Here is an 8,109-nt window from a genome sequence, read left to right as displayed (position 1 = left end):
TTAATTTCTGTTTGCTCTATGGGAAAATTAAGAGAAGTATGTTCTCCATCATTTTTGAATTGTAGCACCAATCCCTGGTATGCATATTCTGATGTAACACCAGGACCCAAGTAAAAAGAAAGGACACCTGGAGGTAAAGGAGAAGAACAGCCTGAAAGGCGGACAGTAGGGAACAGATGTCACCTGAGGGAGGTGGAAAAAGTGGGAGCAATCGGCAGGAGGAGAGAAACCAACATCCCTTCATTGTACAAGTGATGTGGAATTTAGAGACAGAGGAGACTCAATATAATAAAGGCAATGTACAACAAGCCAATAGCCAACATCATACTAAATGGAGAAAAACTCAAAGCATTTCCACTAAAATTAGGAACTAGACAAGGAGGTCCACTCTCTCTATTCCTGCTCAATATGGTGCTTTAATTTTAATCTAGAAAAATAAGAAAACTGAAGGAGGTAAAGAGGACACAGATCAGAAAGGAGGGAGTCAAAATATCCTTATTTGCAGATTATATGATTCTCTGTATATAAGACCTGAAAACCTCTTAGGGATGATAAATACAGTCAGCAAAGTAATAGGATACAAAATTAGCACATAAAAATAAGTACCCCCTATACACCACCAATAAATACAGCGACAAAGAAAACTGAAAATGACCTGAATCATGTCAGCATTAAAAAAAAGTACAAGCTACTGTAGAAAAAAAAATCTAGGCAAGGAAGTGAGAGACTTGAATGATAAAAATTTGAAGACAATGAAAAAGAAAATTGATGAAGATTCCAGAATATAGAGAGCTTAAATGATCCTGGATCCATATGACTAATATTTGAAAATGGCCTTCCTGTAAAAGATTCGGTGCAATTCCCATTAAAATTCCAATGTAATTCTTCGCAGAAATGTAAAGTCTCAAATTTTATATGCAATTGTCTCCCAAACTACCTGTTTCCTCCAAGGGGCGGGGCCTGCTGTGCAGAATTGACTGGGGAGGGTTTTTTCTGTGCCATCTTGGGAAGTAAGTGGAGAGTTGCCAGGAACGCTGGGGAAGCAGGCTTGGAGCAAAAGATGGCCCCAGAGTCTCACCTGCTTGGATGCCAGACGGGGCATTTACCGACCTGGGGCGAAACTGCAGGCTCAAGATGCGTGGGCAAAAGTTAACAGAGACTCTGGGTCACTGCAGGAGCGATCTGGATTGGTGGGCTCTGAGCCACTGAGCAAGAATGCTTGTCTCTTTAAGCTGCACCATTTACCCCCTTCCTACCCAAGGGCATAAACCATAATAAATTCACATAAAAATATATGGTGGTCTGATCGCACAAGAGACATGGGGGAACTCTGGTGACAGCAATGCATTTCAATGCTAGAGGCATCCTTGTCTCTGACTTAATAATTCAGAGCTATTGTAGGAGGAAGTGCGTGATAGCCTGACTGTGCATGTGCCGTAGCCCACTTCCCCTTTTGTCAACCCGTATCCTGCCTTGGAGCCTGGAGACGATGGTGCTGAAATATCAGATGCAGTGGACCAATGAGGAGAAGACAATACCAGAAGAAACCATCGGGGACCAATGAGACACAGGGAAGGGGTATATAGGTACACCCTGTTTCTGCAATAAAGGAGTCTGCAGCTGCTCGCACTGCGGAGGAGAAGACAATACCAGAAGAAACCATCGGGGACCAATGAGACACAGGGAGGGGTATGTAGGTACACACTGCTTCTGCAATAAAGGAGTCTGCAGCTGCTCGCACTGCCTGCTTCTCACCTGACTCCTAGTGTCTGTGTCGTGACTCCGCACCAACTCTCCCCCACCCAAGGGGTGCTCAAGGGTCCCCGTAACAAGCTATAGCAATGAAATCATCTTTGTGCTGGTGTAAAAAGAGACACAATCAGTGAGGTAGAAAAGAGGACCTGGATTTAAGTCCACACACCTGTAGCCACCCAATTTTTGTCAAAGGTCCAAAAATAAAAACTGAAGAAAAGGCATTGTGTTCAACAAATGATGCTGGCGAAACTGAAAATCTACATGTAGCAAAAAGAAAGTGGATTCTCATCTCTCACCTTGCACAAAACTCATCCCTAAATGGATCAAGGCTCTCAGCATAAGAGCTGATACTCTAAATCCGATGGAGAGGAAGGCAGAGAATACAGTGGTGCTTAAAGGAAAGGAACCCAACTGCAAAGCATCAAGACCAGCAACTGGCAAATGGGACCTCATGAAATGATAAAGCTTCTATACAGCAAAGGATACCATCACTGGGGCGAAGAGGCAGCCTACAGAATGATAAAAAATCTTGACCAACTATGCATATAACAGAGGATTAGTATCTAGAATAAACAAATAATTCAAACAAAAACATAACAAAATTCAATTAAAAGCTTCTATACAGCAAAGGATACCATCACTGGGGCGAAGAGGCAGCCTACAAAAACATAACAAAATTCAATTAAAATTGAGGCAAGGAACTAAACAGAGATAAAAAAAGGAAAAAATAACAAATGCCCGAGAAATTTTAAAAAATATTTTATTATTTTTATTTTATGTGTATAAGTGCATTGCCTGGATGTATGTTAACTGCACCTGTGTGGTGCAATGCCCAGAGAGGTCAGAAGAGGGAATCAGTCTCCTGGAACTGGTGTTATGGACTGTTTTTAGCCACCATGTGGTTGCTGGGAATCAAATCCAGGTTCGCAGCAAAGGTAGTCAGTGCTCCTAACTGCTGAGCCAGCTCTCCCACCCGAGAAATATTTTTTAATATTCAATATCTTTAGCTATCAGTGAGTTTCAAGTGAAGCATACTTTGAGATTTCATTAACTGTAGTCTGTAGAGCTATGGTCCAAAAACCAATGACAAATGATCGCAAAGATGTGGGGAAATTGTAACACTTATTTACTGCTGGTGTGAGTGAAAACTGTTTTAGCCACTATAGACATCTGTGTTGAGGTTTCTCAGAAAGCCAGAAATGTAGTGACAATAGTCTCAATCCATGCCATGCTTGGGCATATACCTAAAGAATATTGTATTCTACTACAAAAATACCTTATCCAAGTTCATGGCTGCTCTACTCATAATAACCCGGACATGGTAAGAACCTTGATATCCATCAAGGGACAAGTGAACATTGAACATATAGAATCATACACAGTGGAATGTTATTCAGTTGTTAAGAAAAATGAAATTATGAAATTTGCAAATAATTTGATGGAACAGGAAATTATCATGGATAAGGCAGTCCAAACCCAGAAATAAAATACTATGTGTTCTCACTCTTGAGCAGATACTAACTTTAAATCTTTAGATATGTGTTTTCCAATTTTAAAATCCATAGACGTTAGGAAACTGGTAAGGGGCTGTGTGTGGCGGTTTCATAGACAGAAGGCAGAAGATATAAGGAGCTAAAACGGAATAATGAAATAGGAAATGTTAAACACAATGGGGCACGGGAGGGTTATGAGTGCTACCAGATACATGAACTCGTGGAGATTAAACAACAGACTTCTGAATGATGAATGGGTCAAAGAAGAAATCTAGAAAGAAATAAAAATAATCCTGGAACTAAATGAAAATAACAATACAACACAGCAAAACCCCTGGGACACATTAAAAACACTCGAGAGGGAAGTTTATAGCTCCAAATACCTACATTAAAAGGTAAGAAAGAGCACAGGTGAGTGAATTAATGGGAAAACTCATGAATCTGGAAAGGCAATAACTTGGGCTCTGAAAAAACAGGTGATATGTGTTCTCTCTCATTTGTGGAATATGTATCTTGATGTAACCCAAATCCTTAGAAGTGAGTGTACATCTTGATGTAACAGCCACAAAAATACAGAGGAAATATGGGGGTAATTGTAAGAAGAAGCCTAAGTGAAGGGGTTAATAGGAGACTGGTGTTTATAAGAGGGAGATGCGGAGAAGGGGAGGGGACTTTAACTGGGAAGAAAGTAGGGAGACTTCTAGGGGCGTGAAAAGAGGGATGAATAATGCTTAGGTGGTGTGAAAACCCAGAGGGAAATGTGTTAGTTCAAAGTCGTAATGAGAAATACACACACACACACACACACACACACACACACACACACACGTATATGTATAGTGGATATGTATATCAAGTGAAGGAGACATCCCATCAAGCTGTTGATCAGGATAGTACAAGAGATTCCCAATGACACATGTTGGTCCCTCAGTCAGAGTGATTATTTCCAGCTGCATTAACCTTCACGTTTCATAAATTTATTTCTTATTCAGAACTGACTAAAATTCCATCATTTATAGATACCATGTTTTCATTATCCGTTCATCAGTTTATGGATAGCTAGGCTGGTTCCATTCCCTTAGGCACGTAGCTTAGCAAGGTCTTAGCATTGCGATAAAGAGTCCTTTTGGTATCTGCCAAGGATGATGGCATGAGCCATTTGTTAGATCTAATTCTGGATTTCTTGTGAACATCCACGCTGATTTCCATAGTGCCTGTACCTGTCTACATTCTCACCAATGGCTACATTAGTGGTGAAGACCCACCTTAAATTTGGTTAGCACCATTTCATAAACTGTGCCTCAGACTGAGTACAAGGCACAGGGGCTGCGGAACAAAATCGTTCATCTCTCCTTCCTTATTCTGAAACCAGCTTGAGCCGCCTTGCCTTTCCTGTCATAGTGAACTGTGCACCCTCACTACATGAGCCCTGTTAAACTCTTCCTCACCAAAGTAGCTTTTATCAGGTGTTTGATTGTGTTAGTGAGAAAATGAATTTGTACAAATGTCTTTTCCTGAGTCATTAGTAGTCATGGGTTTGAGGCATATCTACATACCTGAGCTGTGCTGGTGTGTGGAGTTCACATGGCTTTCCTGGCTGGGAGTGGGTAGAGGAATGAGCACTTTCCCACCTACAGAACTTGGCCTATTTCATGGCTCCTTGTGCTTGGCTGATCCAAGCTGGCTCCGTGAGCAAAACTTGTTTATCACCCAAAGTTTTCTGCTGAAAGAGTCAGGGTCTTGTGAACAGGTTCATACCCAAAGACTCATTTCCCATGAATGCATAAGTTCCATTTAATATCCTGCCTTCAGGTGATCTTCTACAATTCTTTGACATACCATGTGCCCCAGGCAGACCCTGAGCATAAGCTTAATGTCATCCAATATAAAGTATCTTTGGTAGATATAATTACCCACTTCCAGTTTAACACAAATCTGACTCACTTTAGTGTCTCAGTCTCTCTCTCCCTCCCTCCCTCTCTCTCTCTCTCTGTCTCTCTCTTTCTCTCTCTCTCTCTATATGTGTGTGTGTGTGTGTATGTATATATGTGTATATGTGTGTATACACCCTGATGCTTTTATTAATGAATTTCAAGATTGTCATTAATTAATGCTCAATTAGCCATAGCGTTTGCTGAAACAGGGTCATTCAGCATATGAGCATGGTTCACTACATTCATAATTTACCGTGGGAGCCAGCTTCAGTGCTGGGTGCTCTCACAGGGAAGCAGCACTGACCATTTCAGTAAGTGGCTATTGGGATGATTGTCACCACATTACCAGGTTCAGTACCAGCATCTATGACTCTTTTTCCCTTCAGTGAACTGTCCTCTCCACGTTAGAGTATTCCAGAAACAGGAGTGCACATCTCAACCTCTGTCACATGAAATTCTTCTGGAAGTCACCATAAATCTCCACAAATGATTCATTCTTGACCTTCTTTCTTTACTTTTCTTTACTTATCCTTTTTCAATTTTCTTGAAAAAGCCCTTTACAACCCCAATTTATACCACAGCCACTTTTACTCAAATCCACCAAATGCTCTCCTTTGCCTGTCCTCTGGTCAGACAGAAGATTCTTAGAAGAACCACATGAGTTTTTCCTTGCTGTCCCCATACTGTTGTCATGGTTTTACTCATGTAGTTAGTTTGTTTACCAGGCACACAGCTTCTGTGAGATGCTACTTACCTATGAGTGAATATACAAGCGTCTTCTGAACTCTTGCTGTCAAATGAATAAACTTAGTAAAAAATAACTCTGACAGGCATGAAATTTATCTAGAATTCTGGTTAGAGGCCGTGAATATAGAATAAACTGATCATTTCCATAGCTATAAATATTGCTATGGAAATCCTTAGAAATGTATTTATAGCTTTTAAAATAGATTTTACTTATTATTTTATGTGTATGAGTGTATTGTCTGCATGTAAGTACACCCGTGTTGTGCAATGCCTATCGAGGTCAGGAGAGGGTGTCAGAGCCCCTGGAACTGGAGTTACTGATGGCTGTTCACCACCACATGGGGTGCTAGGAATAGAACCCAGGTCTTCTGCAAAGCAGCCTGTGTTCTTAACCACTGAGCCATCTCTCTAGCCCCGTGTATTTGTATCTTTATTGCACATTTTAAAAGGTCATTTCCTTGCCATAGTTAAAGTCTCAGACTGCATTAACAGTTTATCTCCTATCCCCCTTTATTGCAAAGCTAACCAAAATAATTTCAAGTGGTTTCTATGCCAGAAATGCTGAGATAGAAATTAAGTAAAAAATCTGAAGAAATTAATGCAAAAATAAGCTACACAGATCAATAAATAATGTGATCTGCCAAGAAAAATGTGATTCTTCCTTTTGTTTAGCCCAACAACATTAAAGAAATGAATCTTCTGTTCTTGTCTGGCAGGGATAGAGTCATGATCACTGGGGTGATTTTTTCCAGGGCAAGGCTTATCCATTGAGCTCCCAGTGGGCTGATGCCTGTGATTTCCCCAAATATGAGAAACTCAACTTTATCACATGTGGCAACGGAGGACTACGTCTGTACTGTTCCTATAAAGATAGAAAAATGTGCCTTCTTTACAGTTGGGCACCAATAGCACAAACATTCCACATCAGAAATGTGAGAGTCCACCAGGGACTCTTCAACTCATGAAACTGTGTAATAGACCATATAACTGTACAATTAAAAAGTTAGAAAGATCTTTCCAAAATCAAAAGTCCTATTTTCTACAAATTCTTCATTGTAATTATATATAACTGTCAGACAAGGGTGGTCAAACTGTGGGAAAACATCTCAACAGATCATATTTCCCTCCAGTCCAACCACTGGGAATCATAAATCATTGTTCTACTCTTGTCTATATTAAAATAAAATTGTGCCTTTACACCTACATCCGTAAACCTGAAGACTTAGTTTCCAAGTTCTCCCAATTGGTAAAAATATGGTTTGATTTAATTTAGCCTGGACAAGCGTATCGAGGGGGGAGAAATTTATCTAATTTGCTCTCCAACAGCTGTGAGCGTAGAATAATAATTAATGATAATAATATAAAAAGTCATATACTCAGTGTCAATTATTTATATGTGGGAATGTGTGAGAATCTTAGCGGTACATTCTTAGAGACAAGGTCATCTGTGAAAGAGGCTGTCTCCATTTTCTGTTACGTGTATCCTATGCAGACTTGCAATACTGCTGCTGCTAGTCCATTTCTTTGTTAGGTAGAGAGTGGACGAAATTTCAAAATTACTTTGTAGGTATTCTCCATCTCTCAATACTTACAGAAATGCAAACTCATTGTTCTGTAAGTGTAAAGATTGTAGACTGATGGGTAAAGGTTGGGCCTTCTTGTTTGTCTTTAGAGAATCTTCTCTTCGGCCGGGGATCCAGCAAAGGATCACAATTACAGCAGGAAACACTTTACTGGATCTCAGTGACTGTCATGTAAAATGGGTTAGTGAGGTGCTAAGACAAAAAACTGGGATCACTTAAACGATAATATGTATGTTCAAGTACATGTGTTTCAGCCACCCACGTGAACACGCCCATACACACACATGCGCATGCGCACACACACAATTTATTAGTGTTAAAACATAATAACATTAATTAATAACAAGTCTAGCAAAAAATTCTTTCCTATAGCCTTCAAATACTGGGAGCATAGGTTTGTGCCACCAAACCAGATCCATGTGGTAGTAGGGATTGAGCCTTGAGCTTTGGATATGCTAGGCATGCCTTCTACCATGGGGTAACAGGTCTAGCCTGAGGGTCTTATCTTAAATTTGCTGTGTTATATCAATACTATATTTTTGCCCTTTCAGCCCCATACATTTTTGTTCACATTTAATGATTTTTTTATTAGAGTGT

General features: G+C 40.1%; 1 non-coding gene across 1 annotated transcript; it reads left to right on the top strand.

Moving 5' to 3' along the window:
• The first annotated feature begins 6,630 nt into the window (after positions 1–6,630).
• On the top strand, positions 6,631–6,794 carry LOC115071608. Its single transcript, XR_003850712.1, has one exon. It is a non-coding gene; the product is annotated as a U1 spliceosomal RNA (small nuclear RNA).
• Positions 6,795–8,109: the final 1,315 nt, after the last annotated feature.

This window comes from Nannospalax galili, unplaced genomic scaffold, assembly GCF_000622305.1.
Source record: "Nannospalax galili isolate Female #2095 unplaced genomic scaffold, S.galili_v1.0 scaffold2161, whole genome shotgun sequence".
In the NCBI taxonomy this organism is placed as follows: Eukaryota; Metazoa; Chordata; class Mammalia; order Rodentia; family Spalacidae; genus Nannospalax; species Nannospalax galili.
Note: the sequence above shows the minus strand (reverse complement) of the source record. Positions and strands in the feature narration are given on the sequence as shown.